Consider the following 17,643-nt stretch of genomic DNA (forward strand, 5'->3'; position numbering starts at 1 on the left):
TTTCTTAAAGTGCTCTAGGAATCAGATGGGTGACTGTGGGCTAACACCATCTTTATCAAGTATTGGCAAAGGTCATAGCTGGGAAAGCCTTTGCTTGTTGAATGGAAGAGGTATCATAGAACTGAATAATTTATAATACTTCGATCTTGAATTAGGTTAGGTCTTGATCTGCTTCTAGTCAGTTGATCTCTTGAAATATGTGGGCTGTGCAGTAAGTTTTTGGTTGCTCTATGATTTTTTTCTTGCTTCTATGTTTCATATATTCTTAATTTGTTTTACAGATCAATCTTTTTTCTTTGGAATAAACCAATGTAGATAAGGGAATTAATCAGTTTTGGTGTGTGTTTTGAAGACATCATCACAGAACATATTGTTCTGAAGTTAGGGTTAAAGTGACACTTTCCATTAGGATAATGCAGAGGACAACATTCTCTCAGGAGAAGGTAAGCTTTCTAAGCTTTCCTCTCCCAGGCATCATTCCTCAGACACTGAGACTGCAGCAATCCAGTACATGGGGACAGGCAGATAGAAGAGACTTCAAAAGTCAAATATATTTCAACAGCTAATTTTTAGCAAGTCTGGCAGTGAGATCCTTCCATTCTTCTCTCTTCTTTCTGGTGTGTGTAGGAGTGAGTAGCTGCTGTAATGATTCTGGCTGTGGTCTAGAGAAGTTCTGACACAAGGCCTCAGTGTTACATATCACGTACATCCCACAGTCATAGCTGCTTTGTCGAGCCGGGGCTTTCTCTTCACAACGGCCAGTTTGTTTCCTTTTCTGCCTAAGAAAGCCTCTAATTTCTCTGCTACCTGCTTTGCATGGAATGAGTTACTAATCATAATGAAAAAAGCCATTTTTATCCTGAAGATAAACAAACAAGCTCCAGTGGGTTCCCCCAGCTGTGTGGTTGGAGTTATCATTGATGGCCAAATATATAACCCTCTTATTGGGTAGGTTCAAGGGTTCAAGGAACATGGCAATCTCTGCTGGGTTGCCAGTGCACTTGATGAACTGAGTAACTTCAGGACTGATGAAGCAGACATGGTCAGAGCAGTCATGAAATTGACTGTTGGCAAAGTACTCAAAGGCAAACTCAATAACATGGTCGTTGAGCCAGCTTGGAGGATCCAGTAGTGAGACATCTGATTGCCGCAGTAGACTGTCCATGTAACTTAAGACTCCTGGGTCCACCTTGTACTGAGCAGAGCTGCTCAGAAATTTCAGAAGCTGCTTCGGGCCTCACCACCCCTACCAGCCTCCAAGCAGCTCTGTACTGGCCGAAAAAGCCCCTTTTAGTGGGAAAATATATACGCACACACATAATCTTGATAAAATTTGTTGTAAATAAATAGAAAAGGTAGATATTTCATTGTCAAGACATCCAAGGATGGTTTCATACTCTTTTTCTATCTAAGCTACATCTATATGTGTGTGTGTGTGTATGTGTGTGTGTGTGTGTATATATATATTTATTTATTTATTTGACTGTTCTGGATCTCCGTTGCTGCACATGGGATCTTCAATATTTGTTGCAACATGAGAACTCTTAGTTGTGGCATGTGGGATCTAGTTCCCTGACCAGGGGACCCTGACCCACTGCATCAGGAATGCAGAGTTTTGGCTACTGGACTGCAGGAAAGTCTCTAAGCTGCATTTCAGAAGTATAGTCACTATTAGGCAGTAAGAGAGATATGAAGTGGCGTCTCTGCAACCAGAAGCTGCATAGACAAATACATTGGGAGCTTTTAGATGGTGATGATGACTGAGCTGAGTCAAAAAAGACAATTGGAATTAGCTGGTGGGTAAAGTAGAAATTTGAGAGGAAAGATTAAGCATAATGGTAATGAAGGTAATGTGTATAGTCCATTATTAATAATAGTTAGATTAATAGGACACACTATGGCTGGAATTAAGAGAGAAGAACTTTGCCTGGTCTGGTGGTGCTTGCAAACCATGAGAAAGAGCTTGTCTTTGACTTGGGTGGTGTGGAACACTGTACCAAATAAAAAGATTTTTAGAAGGTTTGTTGGCCATGGAAATGTTAATATACCAAGTCATAAATACACACACACACATACACACACAAAATCTCTGCCCAGTGATTTAAAGATTTTCTAGTCTTATTGAAGTACGAATCATTTCAATATTGATTCACTTTTTAAGGAAAAATAAGGCATGCTAAAGAACTTGGGATAATGCAAAATGCAATTGTTGGCATGTTCACAGGAAAATGAGAAAGGAAAAGTGAAAGTCGTTCAGTTGTGTCTGACTCTTTGAGACCCCATGGACTAAGTCCATGGAATTCTCCAGGCCAGAACACTGGAGTGGGTAGCCTTTCCCTTTTCCAGGGGATCTTCCCAACCCAGGGATTGAACCCAGGTCTCCCACATTGCAGATGGATTCTTTATCAGCTGAGCCACAAGGGAAGCCCAGAGATGGGAAAAGTGAGGCACAGTTGAGATCTGGCCAAAATTCTGTGACTGGATATGATGACAAGTGAACCAGCACAGCACATGGGATAATGTGTATCTTAATAAGGAATTTTATCACTTCTTGAAGGAGGAGGTGTTTCAGAGGCAGGAGGGGAGATAATCAACAATTTGCATGGAAGGGTATAACAGAAGTTCAGTTTTGAATTATAGAAAGTATGCCCACTCTGTCCCCTGCCAGAAAGTCTGGAGAATGAGTAGCCTGATAATTGACTTGAAGCAGGAAGTGCTATTGAAAAAGTATCTGAGAGAGAATTCCCTGGCAGCCCAGTGGTTAAGACTCCATGCTTTCATTGCAGAATGCCTGGGTGCAGTCCTGGGTCTGGGAATAAAAATCCTACATGCCTACGGCAGGGCCAAGGAAATAAAAAGTTTATGCCAGGCTAAGGGACCAATATAAAGATCTTGCCTTAATCCAGCTATTGTTCCTCCCTCTCTCACCAAGGGAGAGATATTCTAATGGGAAGCATGGTGTCATATTCTTAATATTGCCGAGAAAATGCTTACTACAGAACTCTGGCAAATGAGGATGAGGAGTATAGTTCAGCCTCGAGGCGAAAGGTGGGTTAGCATTTTTCTGACTTAAAAGCTAGAGTTAAACTCAATTCTCTGTAGACCTTGAAGTGACTGCATAGACAGTGCACAGGCTGGAGGAAGACAGGAGGGTATAGAAATGAAACAGAGGTTTGATGGCTGTGTCTGATCTAAGATAATACAGGTGAGAGACAGTACAGCTCCAGGTAAAGCGACACTGGGTGAACAAACAACAAATCAACAAGATCTTATGAAAATTGTGAATACATATAAAAGCAGAGAGAATAGTGTAATAAATTCCAGTGTACTTAACATGGACCTCAGCAGTTATTAAAATAAGGCAAATAAAATTTCATCTATGCATCAAGCCCTAAATAATTACTATAATGAAGATCCACAGCATTCTAACAATGCATCTGTAAGCTCTTCAGTTTGTATATCTAAGAAATAACACCCCCCGCCCCCATTTTATAAGATTTTGATCTCTTAGAATTCTGATCCAAATAAAATAGCCTGGTCCTTAGGATAAGGGTGGGATGTCCCTGTAACTTTCTCCTTCTCTTACCTACATACACACAGGCAGGACATCCAGTAACGCACTATCCATGGGGTTTGCTGTTTTAGCTTCACCTGAAAGAACTTTAAATCAGTATCCAACTGTCACCTTCAAATGGCAATGCTGCAAAGAAACATAGGAACTTAAAGGGAAAAATTTTTTTCATAATAATTTACAGGGATTTACATAGCAATATTTTACAGGAGTGAAAAATTAGCCCCAGTGTATTATCTTAAAATTCAAAACAAAATAAAGCAAATTTTCAGTTCTCAATCCTGTTAGATTTTCTTCAGCCCAATATCACAAGCAGGATATTGCCTTTCTCACAGCTAGAGTGGATGAGGAGGAGGGGACAATGGGGAGGCCAGCAGGGAAGTGAAATCTGATGGTCAGATATCAGGCTTGTAGCTTGATTTTATTGATGACAGAGCAAATTTAGACACAGAGCAGCCCCAAATCTCATGCCTAAAAGTCTGTTTATGAACAATTGAAACAGTTCAGAGAAGTAATAGACATTCATTATTTTGGCAGTTCACATAACTGTTATGGTAGGGATAATAATATCAGTATTTCTCATAGATTTGTAGTACTTTACAACATTTTTTTATATTTTAAAACAAATCACTCATGACATTAAATAATGATCAAATAATTGATTGATTTGATTACAGCTTGATTACAAAGTTAGAATTTTCAGTATTTTAAATACAGTCTGGTTGTATTTTAGTAATATTCACAGTGTGTTTTGGAGAGACTTTAATAACAATGAGGGACACACCTGTTCTCCTTGATATCAGCCAGAGTAGATTAACCTTTCTAAGTAAAACAATCTTTTCTGAGAACTCTCCTGTGCCATCTCACTTAAGCCTCACTCATCCCAATGAGGTGGATTAAATATCTACTTGCAGAGGTAAAACCACTGGCCAAGCTGTCCAATATCACATAGTGAGTCCTGCCTTTTCATCTCCATTGAATTGTCTCTCTTTCTCTCAATTTGCACTTACTTCTGTGTTTCAATGTTTCCCATATGTCATTTCTTCTAGGGGAATAATGATCCCTCTTTGCCTTAATAAATCCTAGTCATCTTTCAGGTATGGATTGACTTCCAGATCACTTCTTTTTATTATTATTATTATTTTTTAAGACTAGTCAAGTGCAGCAGTGAGAAGGGGGGGAAGAGTAGAATGAGGAGTTCGATCTGTAACTGACTGTAAACAATCAATTGAGATAACTCACTACCTTCGGACCAGCCCCAGATCACTTCTTTTGAGAGTACTCCCTGGCTTCCTTTCTCCCAGGCTATTAGGTACAAACTCACCGTGCTTTTTTAGTGGTAGTAATTTTATTTATCATGCTCCTATGTGTTTGTGCTCAGTAGTCTCTGATGCTTTGCCACCCCATGAACTATAGCCTTCCAGGCTCCTCTGTCCATGGGATTCTCCAGACATGAATTCTGGAGTGGGTTGCCATTTCCTTCTCCAGGAGATCCTCCTGATCCAGGGATCAAACCTGAGTCTTCTGCATCGGCAGGGGGATTCTTTACCCCTGAGCCACCCGGAAATGTTCATGCTGTGCTGTGCTTAGTCGCGCAGTCGTGTCTGACTCTTTGCAACCCCATGGACTGCAGCCCGCCAGGCTCCTCTCTCCAGCGGGCTTCTCCAGGCAAGAATACTGGAGTGGGTTGCCAAGCCCTCTTCCAGGGGATCTTCCCAACCCAGGGATCGAACCCAGGTCTCCAGCATTGCGGATTCTTAACCAACTGAAACACCAGGGAATCAAACCAGGGTCTCCTGCAATGCAAGTGAATTCTTTTCCAGTTGAGAGCCTGGGAATGTTCATATTAAGCAATAAAGTCTTACAATTCTCTTCTAATTAACCAAAATGGTTTAATTAATGCTACATTTTCTGGGTAAAAATACAGACACTCAGCCAACAGGCTCCTCTAAGATGCCACTTGCTGCTACAATTTGCATTGTAATTTGTTTATTCAAATATGTTGTTTCCAACCCTATTTATTTCATTTGTATTTTTCATTGCAATTATTTATTGTGTTTCATTGTGTTTATGCAATATTTAATTAGGGTGAGGAAAGGAAGAATTGCCACATTTATGAAAACAAAATGGAATATTTCATAAAGACACAATAAAGACTGTAGCAAAAAAAAAAAAAAAGTGCTCCTACTTTAGGTGAGCAAGAAACAATAAAGAGTGGGAGATATTCCAAACAGATGCTGCACTTATTTTACAAGAATAAGTTCTCATATCTCTACTAAAATTGAAATCATAAATTGGACAGGATAAATTATATGTGAGAATCATGCAATAAAGACAAGTTTGAATTCTAATCAATAAGAACATATTCTGAGAAAAAATATTCTCTTTACATTGAAAGACTGATGAGTATAAATTTATATGTTTAAGTTAAGTTTTTTAAGTTTTGAATACTGATTTTGATTCCCAGTTTGTTTATAGTTATGCTGGCCATATCATCAACAAAACACTTAGGATTACTCCATTCATAAGAATTTAGTGAAAGGACATTTGCAGAGATGTGAGCCAGTTAACAATGGATAATGAACCATCTAACTTCTGTCAGCCAAATGACAGTCCCATTTCTAGACCTAAAGAGGAAAAGAATCAAGTCATGTTACTAGAACCAGGCATGATCTGGAACCTTGAAAAAGAAGTTGCTTAGAAGGAACTATGACAGTAAGTGAAGGAATATATCCCATTCTGGATCCACAACCAAAAAGAAGACAGATGGAAAAGAAAGATGAAAAAGACTTCTCTTCCTTCTGGCTGTTCCATCTTGAATGGTGCCTCACACTGGCCCAAATTCAGCTGGTGTCCGGAGGAGACTGAATGATGCAGTCTAACAGTTTTCAGTCTCCCAGTGTTCACAGCAAGGCAGAAAGCGTTAAAAATGGATGTTGGTAATAGGATAACCAATCCACTGACCAAGAACCAGATCCTATTATAATGAGCAAGTAGGTTTCCACCAGCTTTATTTACCATTTACATTCTCTTTTAGATTGTAAGCTTAGTAAAAGGGAAAACATGTCCATTTTGTTATGTTCTATAGCCAGCAGTAATAAATAGCAGCAGTAAATACCTGTCTTAGCTTGGACAATGAATCAATGTTAGTTGACTTACTGATGACTTAAAAAATATATATATATATATATATTTGGCTGCTCTAGGTCTTAGTTGTGACATGAGGGATATTTAGTTGTTGCAGGTGAACTCTTCATCGCAGCATGTGGTGTCTTGTTCCCTGACAAGGGATCGAACACAGGTCCCCTGCTTTGGGAGCATGGAGTCTTAGATACTGGACCACCAGGGAAGTCCCTTACTGATGATTTAGAAGAAAGAGAAGTTCAACTTTAAGACTGAATTGACTTAAATGCAAGATCACTATATTACTTGGTGACAAGGCACTGGCTTAAGAGATTGGATTTTGTCCTTCCATTTAGTTTCCACAAACATTGAAATAGTGATCTGCTAGATTTGGTTCTGATCACTAGAAGCATGTGCTGGATTTGAACAAGTTATTCAGATAGAAGAAGCACTGTAGCTAAGGCTTTCAGCTGTGTGGTTCCTTCAGTAGAAACATTAACTTAATTAGTTCTCAAGACAACACTACATCTTTTATTGTTCAGCATTTTTTTTTTCCTTTCTTCTCCTACAACCTTGTGCTAATTTATTTCACCATGTTCACAGAATAGCTCTAAAAAGTAAATTATATACTCTCACCATGCAGTTGATTTATAATCCTTTCCTGGAAGAAAACAACTCATGTAAAACTCTGAGAATTAGGTACTCAGAGAGATTCAGAATTAGGAACTCAGAGAATTCCTCTGTTATTTCTCTCAATTTATTTTATTTTCTCCCTTTTGTAATAGCACTTTGCCTTTTTGCATACATATCTTTGTAAGCATTAAGACCTAAAAAAGTACTTTTATGCCCCAGATTAGGTAGAAAGTTGAGAAACATAATAAATATGCTGGGAAAAAAAGTAGGATGACTTGGGAGACAGATCTTAGTAGATATAGACTGTTAGATCTTAAAGACACCTTAGACAGGTCTTGTACCAGTTCATTATTTTAAAGTTGCTGAGGACTAAACAGGAGAATTGCTTTGCACATGATAACACAGAACCAGTAAAGAAAATTCGTTCTCTCTCTGGCATATTATATAGACAGGATTTCAAGATTCTTCCTATTTGGGTTCCTCCATTTCCAGACCTAACTCTCAGAACATTAACAAAGGTCCTGGGATGGTATTTTGTTTGACAAGATGTTATCTCACTGTAATGTGGAAATTTGAAACCAGTTTGTTTCAGTCTCAGATTATTGTAATCATCTTTTTCTATACCATCTTTCACTTCATATCTTGTATTATTTGTATACCTTTTTAATTTCCCCAGGAGACTGAATTCCCAGAAAGCAAGGGATTATGTTTAAAGATTTCTGTCGCCTGCACAGTGGGCAAAATACTTAGTACAAGGTGCCAAACACATAGCATTTTGTGGAAAAAAACAAACCACAGAGAAACATATATCCTTGGTCCTTACCCAAGGATATTTTCACTCGGTTTTTTTCACTGAGTTTTTTTGAGCACCTTTTTACAAACCAAATGGTGTTTCACACTACATATTAAAAAGAAAATATCTAAAGCAAATATGAAATAATTTTGTTTCTGTCACTTACGCTGTGCGTTATTAAACGAGGCAAATGTTAAAACAATTAACACATGGAAACCAAAACCTCAACCACATTAAGCTCAAATGCTATTTCCACAAAATTAAATAAGTCAAAATAGTCATGACTTCTTTTCAATTCCACAGATTAGATCAGGGAGTTCTGACTCCCCTTTGTTCCTCCACATTGTGTTCAGAGCTATAGAAACATGTGTTTACAAATTGTTCTTTTGTATTTTCTACTTATCTAAACCCCCCAGATGGGAGTTTGAGAACAGAATTACAGGAAACCAACTTAATTCTGACAGTTTAGCTTGCAACTAAGTGAGTGCTCAGTAGCTTGAAAGGGAAGACTCTGACTGCACAGGGGAAGCAGAGGTGGTCACTGTCAGTGGTAACAGGCCCGGTAGGGGGATCAAAGAGGGGGAAGACGGACATGCGCGGACACCCGCACCATGAGATGGGGTAGTAGCAATGGGTGTGGGAAGTCAGGAGCCCTGGACACACCTGGATCCAGAGAGTCAGTGTATGTCACTGAGGGGATGGATGGGGGCGAGGAGGGGTTGGTTGTCAAAGGTGTTAGAAACCAAGCTTCTCTACCCGAAATTATGAAACTATCAAGTTCTTAACTGTGACACTAGATTCTGGGTAATGGACTCTATGAAATATTCAGTTTTCCCACATTATAACTACTTAATAAGTCAAGCATTTTCATTTATTTATGTATTTATTTACTGTTTCATGGGGTCTTCCCTGCTGCACTCACCTTTCTGTACTCACTGCGCTCGGCTTTCTCTAGTTGGGGCAAGTGGGGGCTTCTCTCCAGCTGGGGTACCTGGATGTCTCCTTGCTGTGGCTTCTCTTATTGCAGAGCACAGGCTCTAGAACATGCAGGCTTCAGTTGTTCAAGCTCATGGGCTCAGTTGCCCCGTGCCACAGGGGATATTAATTCTTTCCTGGACAAGGGATCAAACCCATGTCCCCTGCATTCATTGACAGATGAACTCTTAACCACTGGACCACCAAGGAAGCCCCTCAAACTATTTTTTAAATTAATAAACACACACACATTCTTCTGCACATGTACAGGCATTTCGCAACATGTATCTAGCACTTGCTATGTGCCTTTCATGATCCAAAACATGTCACAACTATAAACTTATTTAATCCTCCAAACACTTGCAAGGTAGTAACTATTATTATTGTTTTAGAGGCGAGGAGACTGAGGCATCCAAGGAGACTGAGGCATATAATTTGGAAATAGCAGAACCAGATTTTGAATCTGAGACGTCTAGCTCCGGGTTTACACGGCTGCAGTTTACACAGACTTCCTCTTGTGGCATGATACAGTCTTTCATAAAATATTGAGCACATGCTTTGAGCCACCATCTATTGTTCCACCAGGGTACCAACAATGAAGCACTCAAAAATCTAGTTATCATGGTGCTTACATTCTGGTGGCCAAGACAAAGATAGATAAGTGAACCAAAGGAAGACATAATTTCAGATGAAATATCAAAATCGACAGAAAATAAAATACAGTAAGTAAGGATGGCTTTGAGGATATGGTTTATTTATGAATTGATGCACAGCCATCCTTATGAGGAAGAACATTCCAGACAGAGAATTTGTGCTTGTTCTAGGAACGGAGAACTTTGTACCTGGAGCTGTAGAAAGAGTAGAAGGAGTTAGTATGGAAAAGGTGTTCATCTAGTGGGTCCTATTAAGGAGTTAAATAATGTTGTCCATGAACCTAGTAGCGGGGAGATAGCAGATGAAAATGCTATTTGCCACTCTTAGCTTTTGCATGAATGCTCACTCTTCTTCAGTTTCCAGTGATTAAGATTTTGTATTTATAGAATGCTTATTAGTATAGTTATTTATTTTTTGGCTGGCTTAACCTGTTGTCTGATTTAATATTATGATATTTTATGTGGGGAAAAAAAAAATTTCTCCCCATCTAAACAGCAATGCCCAGATCAACTTCCAAGTGCAAAACTAACACACAGACTCTGAAGTCCATGTTCCTATCTCCAGATTACTAATTAAAATGAGGGCAGTATTGGTAATGGAATGGAAGAATTAACTATTTGGAAAGAACATAATGGAGTTTTCACTCAGCGAGCATCATTAAATGATTTTATTCTTCAAAAAGGTGCATCTTTATCTGCATAGTTTGTAGGTACTTCTATTTATTTAAATCAGATTAAATTTTGCTGAACAAAACAATTGTTCAGAACAATTATTAAAGAATTAACTTAGTAGTTGAAAGGAGTAATGATTTTAAATTTTATTAAAAGGTTCTAATGCATAGTATGACTTTAAAATCTATGTTTCTCATATTAAACTCTGTATTCTGTGGTTTGGCTCATTGTAGCCACTATGGAAGGGATATTCTTCAACTTATGATTTTTCTCAAAAAATGATATTCCATCTCTTGTGAGAAATATGTATTTTATATATTTCATAAAATTCAAGGTTGAATATCTTTAAAACAAGGAGGAATAAGGTTAAATGCCAACTAACATTTTTACAGATGAGGATGATCAATTCTTAACAGTAAAATCCATTTTAGAGAAAGTAATTGAGTTTGGAGAAGCAGCGACCTTTGTGTCAGGAAATTTGAGTTTTAGACTCTGCTTTATAAACTCTACACAATATAATCATTTTATAATCAGCAAAGTAAAAATTTTCAACAAAATGATGCTTACTTAAAATTTAACCAAGCAACTTATTGATTAACAGATTTCAAAAATATTCCAATAAGCCATGCTTCATTTTTTCAGACCTGTTTCCCGTTAAATTGCAAGTGGCAGACATCATGCCCATCTTTGTTGAATCCTCAGGTTCTAACACATAGTAGCTACTCAATAAATGTGCTAGGGGTATTTATTAAATAAATGTAGAAGTATGAATAGAGAATATGTAAATTAATAAAGAAAGGAAAAATAAAAACTAAAAAAACCCCACTATTTTTAGGAGACATGTTAATTGATTGTAATTAGTCAATAACTCAATAGGTTTTGTTGTCCAAAACATAAGCTATTAGTTTCTGTATTTTCCAAAAGACTTCTAAATGCTACTTAAAAAAAAAAAAAAAAAAAAAACTTAAAAAAAATGACAAAATTTAACAGTTGAAAAAAAGATTTCTAAATGCTATGTTTAAGATATTTTAATCTAAAGATTTAATGATCTAATGAAATACTTTATATGGAAACATTTTTATAAGCTAAGGAATATGCAGAAATGAGTTGTGTTCAGTTGCTAACTCTTGTGGAACTCTTTGCGACCACATAGACTGCAGTATACCAGGCTCCTCTGTCCTCCACTGTCTCCTGGAGTTTGCTCAAGTTCGTGTCCTTTGAGTCAGTGATGCTTTCTAAACATCTCATCCTCTGCCACCCCCTTCTCCTCCTGCCCTCAATCTTTTCTAGCATCAGAGTCTTTTCCAATGAGTGGACTCTTCACATCACATAGTCAAAGTATTGGAGCTTCAGTTTCAGCATCAGTCCTTCCACTGAGTATTCAGAGTTGATTTCCTTTAGGATTGACTAGTTTTATCTCCTTGCCGTCCGAGGGCCTCTCATGAGTCTTATCCAGCACCACAATTTGAAAGCATCAATTCTTTGGCACTCAGCATTCTTTATGAACCAACTCTTACATCCATACACGACTACTGGAAAAACCATAGCACTGACTGTACGGACCTTTTTCAGCAAAGTGTTGTAAAAATGAGTAGCCAGTAACAAAATGACCAATGTGTCAAACTCTGCCTTTTTCTTCCAGGTCTACCTTCCACCCTTCTTCCCAGTTATCTTAATGCCACAAGAACCACCTGTGTGTACCAGAGTTTCTCTGTCCTTTTGCTTTTATTTGTATTAATAACAGGTCATAGGACCTGCATCAGGGGAACAAAGTCAGAAAGTATATCTCTCTGGCTTATTTTTGCAGAGTCCACTGCAGATAAACTTTCTTGAAAATGCCCTATTTTGAGATTTTTTTTTTCCCTGAAACCCTGAGTGATGATCTACCCAAACCCTCTAAACCAGTAATCCTACTTGCCTTTCCCACCTTAATCTCTCTAGAAAATGCCAGTGGAGGAAATCTAATAAACTAAAAATTCTGGACCAATCAATCATCATTTTAATGATAAGAAATCTTAGGCTTAAATAAATTAAAAGTACATTATCTCACTTCAGTGTACATTTTCTAAGGGTCAAGGATTGGTTAAGATCTTCACTTTACTGATGGGGTTTGGGAGTGTATATAGTAAAAAAAAAAAATTGGGGCTCCAAAATCACTGCAGATGATGACTGCAGCCATGAAATTAAAAAATGCTTGCTCCTTGGAAGAAAAGCTATGATCAACCTAGACAGCATATTAAAAGGCAGAGACATTACTTTGCCAACAAAGGTCTGTCTAGTCAAGGTTATGGTTTTTCTAGAAGTCATGTATGGATGTGAGAGTTTCTTTATAAGAAAGCTGAGTGCCAAAGAATTGATACTTTTAAACTGTGGTATTGGAGAAGACTCTTGAGAGTCCCTTGGACTGCAAGGAGATCAAACCAGTCCATCCTAAAGGAAATCAGTCCTGAATATTCACTGGAAGAACTGATGCTGAAGCTGAAGCACCAATACTTTGGCCACCTCATTCACAGAACCAACTCATTGGAAAAGACCCTGATGATGGGAAATATTGAAGGTGGGAGGAGAAGGGAACGACAGAGGATGAGATGGTTGGGTGGCATCACCGACTTGATGGATGTGAGTTTGAGTAAGCTCCAGGAATTGGTGATTGACAGGGAAGCTTGGCATGCTGCAGTCCATGGGGCCACAAAGAGTTGGACATGACTGAGTGACTGAACTGAATTGATGGTTAAAAAAAAAAAAAAAGTTAGTTTTATTTTTTCACTTAATCCTAAAAAAAAGTCAGTGAGATTTTTTTACAAAAATAGGCCCTTTATTTTATTAGATCATTGGATTCTACATAGGCAAAAGAGGTTCAGTGATTGTTACAGACTGGATGTTTGTATCTTTCCAAAATATGTTTGATGGAACCCTAATTCTCAAAGTGATGGTGTTTGTAGGTAGGATGTTGGGGAGGTAATTAAATTTAAATGCAGTCATAAGCGTGGGGTTTCCATCCTGGGATTAGTCTCCTTATAAGTTGAGAAAGAGACTAATGCTCATTCTCTCTCTGCCACATGGTGTCACAGGGAAAAGGCAGTGGGGGGAAGAGGTGGTCCATTCAAAAGAGGTTTTAAAGAGAGTTTAATGGAGGGTCAGAGTACAAAATAAGTGACAGTAAAAAAAAGTACTTTGGGAAACAGCCACTGCAAAGCTATAGCTAAGAATGGAGAGAAACAGAGGACTAGGGAACCTGTGCATTAGGCAGTAATCCTTCTCCAGGACACGTAGCAGGAAGAGGAAAAATGAGAGTACCTTTGGAGGGCCCACAGGGAATACTTAAGAAAGGACACGTGTGTGATTTAAGGTTTGGAAAATGTGATGGTTAACTTTATGAGTCAGCCTGACTGGGCCCAGGGGTGCCCAGAGAGCTGGTTAAGAATTATTTCTGGGTGTGTCTGGGAGGGTGTTGCTGGAAAAGATTAGCATTTGAGTCTTAGATGGAGTCAAGCAGATTGCTCTCAAATTTGCCTGGACCTCGTTCAATCCATTGAGGCCTTGAAGGGAAGGAAAAGGCAGAGGGAGAGTGAGTTAGCTTCTTCTTCACTATTTGACTTGGGAGATCGGTCTTCCTCCCGCCCACTGACCAGGATTTACCCTTTTGGTTGTCTAGCCTTAACCAGGTTAAGCTAGGACTCGTACAATTGTTCTTCCTTATTCTCTGTTCTTGGGGTGGGAACTATATAGACATACTACCTGCTTCCCTGGTCCTCCAGCTTGCAGACAACAGACTGTGGGACTTCTCAGCCTCCACAGGCACATGAACCAATTCTTTGTAATGAATCCCTTTCTCTATAGATAGAGATATAATGTGTGCTCAGTTGCTTAGACCTGTCTGACTCTTTGCCACCCAATGGACTGTAGCTCACAGGGCTTCTTTGCTCATGGAATTTTTCAGGCCAGGATACTAGGGCAGGTTGCCCTTTCCTACTCTAGGGGATCTTCCCTGCCCAGGGATCAAACCCAGATCTCTTGTATTGACAGGCAGATTCTTTACCACTGAGCTACCTGAGAAACCCTAGATATAGATGATACAGATATAGATATATAGAGATCTGCGTGACCAGGGGAAGTCAGCCTGTGGCTATGGGGAAGGCAGTCCAAGCACAGTTTGCGTATTGCCATCGCCCAGGGTGAGCTTGTCAAAGAAGGACTCTGCCATCCAGTTTCTGGAACGCCCATCTTAGGCAGGTTGGTGAGATGGCCACCCAACTCCGATTTCACCTGGTTGTGCCAGCAGTGACTGCTCCAGAAGCCACACCTGGGGGTGTTGTTCTTGGGGGCCAGTTGGTGCAGATCCGGCAGGCTCAGGTTCATGCACTTCTCCCGATGGAAGACACAGCCCATCGCCTCAGGCTGGTCTCCTAACCTTTGTGGTTTGCCTTCTTGACGTCACAGCAGTAGATGTGGCCTCGGGGTTGGTTTTGCGGCCCTATTAGCTCCTCTGAGGGTTCCCTCCCACTCCTTAGGCAACTGGTGCAGGAAATACTGAGCAAAGAAATGGGCCGTGGACAGGTACAGTTGGGAGACATAGCGTTCCAGGTGGGTCTAGCTGTTGACGGCAGCCTAGCAGCCTGGCTGGCAGTTCTGGCGCACCTGCTCTGGGGCTACGCAGCTGGTCGTCCAGGCATGGACAGCTGAAAGGCAACATGGAAGTAGCAGGACAGGCAGCAGACAGGCCTCAACGTGCTCCTGGAGACCGGCAGTTTCCAGGGTACACAGACACTCAGGGTTATGTTCTCTCATCTAGAACAAATGGGGCCAGCACCCCCAGAGAGGTGCTTGGTAAATATTCTGCACTTTGAAATGATTTTTGACAAAATAGAGTGAAATAGTGACACAGAAGCTCCTTTACCAGTACCCTCCCCTAACCTGGACGAATTCGTAGAATTTCCCGTTTGGTGAGAAGTATTTTAGCCTCAATTTGTATAGGTGCAACATGGTACTCTTCAGATTTTCAAATTTCACTGCACATGAGACTCAGTGTAGAGATTTTTAAAATCCTAACATCGGGACTTCCATGTTGGTCCAATGGTTAAACATCTGCCTTCTAATGCAGGGGACACAGGTTCGATCCCTGATCAGGAAACTAAGATCCCACATGCCACAGGGCAACTTGAGCCCATGTTCAGCAACTAGAGAAAAACCTATGCACTGCAACAAAGGACCCCATTCCCACAACAAAGACCCTGTAAACTGCAGCTTAGTCTACACAGCCAAAAATAAATATAAAAATTTTTTTTTAAATCCTAAAATCATGATCATACATCAGAGCAGTTAAATCAGATTTCCTCAGAGTGAATGTAAGTATTTCTGAAGTTTCCTAGGTGATCCCCAAACATATTCAAAGTTGGGAATCTGTAGTGTAATGCAATGTTTCTCAACCTCAGCACTGATGTTTGGGCCACATGATTCTTTGTTGTGGGGGCCTTTCTGGCCATTGGAGGACGCATTGCAGTATTCCGAGCCTCTACATATTAAATATCCCACATTCCTAATATCAACCAAAAATGTCTCCAGATACTGTTGGATGTCTCCTTAGGGTAAAACTCACCCCTAGTTGTGAACCAGTGGTGACATGGATATAAACTCTACTGTAATTAAATCCAGCTCCTGCCCCTGTGGAATTAAGCTCTTCCCCTTGAATTAATTGTCTCAAAATTTGAGGTACCATATTAGTTTCCTCATCTGTAATTTGGGAGTACCGTTTTTAAAGTATAGAGCACTTGATAATATAGTAAGTAGTGTAAATGTTGATTATTACTCTGCATCAAATTTTTAGTGATCATTAAAAGGTCTGTTGATTTTTTTTCCTGGATAATATTTTGAAATGTATACATTTTGATCTTGGCAAAAAAAGAAACAAAAATTTATTCTGAAAATAGGCTGTATTTTAAGATACGAAGACTCCAAAGTTATCATGAAATCCTGCTCTAAACTACAAGGATATCCAGCTTAAGACATCACTGTCACAGGAGAGCAATTTCCAGGTCAGCTTCAGTTATCAATTACCAGGAAAGTTGTGAAAGCAAAGCATGTCTTTGCCAACCAGTGGTTTTTACACTTGTTGGTCCAGTAGTATATAGACTGCAATAGTACAAACAATAATTGCCACTGTTTGAGAGTAAAACCTCTTACAGGATAATCCCAAAACACTCATTTTTCCAAGTTCTCTTGTTGAGTAGTATTTAACTATAACTGAGATTTGGTTTTTATCACCTAGTAATTGTTGGAAGGGTTATTTTAGCAACTTATAAAGTGAAATGGAATAAATACACAGAGAACTGATGCATTTAGGAAAGATATCTTTTTCACATTTTTTCTCTTAAGACATAGGCCATGCACATCACATAGGGCTGTGACTGCTGATTCAAGGGAGTTCTATTCATTTCAGGTTTCAGAAATGAGAGTTAATTTACTCAAAAATTATATTTGGCAATTACTGATTTTCCTGTGAAGGTGGCCCAGGACCTTCCTCTCGTCAGACATATATTTGGTCTAGCATGCATTTGAATATGACATAGGTTATATTAATTCAGTATCCTTATTATTTATTTATTTAAAATTTTATGGTCATACCATGTGACATGTAGGAGTTCCCTGATTAGAGATAGAACCCGTGCCCCCAGCATTGGGAGCATGGATTCTTAACCACTGGGCCAGTCCCTCAATATCCATTTTATTTTATTTTATTTTATTTTAATTTTTATTATTATTATTTTTTTTTCCAGTGGGTTTTGTCATACATTGATATGAATCAGCCATAGATTTACATGTATTCCCAATCCCGATCCCCCCTCCCACCTCCCTCTCCACCCGATTCCTCTGGGTCTTCCCAGTGCACCAGACCGGAGCACTTGTCTCATGCATCCCACCTGGGCTGGTGATCTGTTTCACCATAGATAGTATACATGCTGTTCTTTTGAAATATCCCACCCTCACATTCTCCCACAAAGTTCAAAAGTCTGTTCTGTATTTCTGTGTCTCTTTTTCTGTTTTGCATATAGGGTTATCTTTATCACCTTTCTAAATTCCATATATATGTGTTAGTATGCTGTAATGTTCTTTATCTTTCTGGCTTACTTCACTCTGTATAATGGGCTCCAGCTTCATCCATCTCATTAGGACTGGTTCAAATGAATTCTTTTTCATGGCTGAGTAATATTCCATGGTGTATATGT

General features: G+C 39.2%; 1 pseudogene; it reads right to left on the reverse strand.

Annotated features, from left to right (window-relative positions):
* Positions 1 to 562: 562 nt before the first annotated feature.
* LOC133055037 (sentrin-specific protease 8-like) lies at positions 563 to 14,809 on the reverse strand (annotated as a pseudogene).
* Between the last annotated feature and the right edge of the window lie 2,834 nt (positions 14,810 to 17,643).

The sequence above is a fragment of the Dama dama genome, chromosome 4 (genome assembly GCF_033118175.1).
Source record: "Dama dama isolate Ldn47 chromosome 4, ASM3311817v1, whole genome shotgun sequence".
Classification (NCBI taxonomy): Eukaryota; Metazoa; Chordata; class Mammalia; order Artiodactyla; family Cervidae; genus Dama; species Dama dama.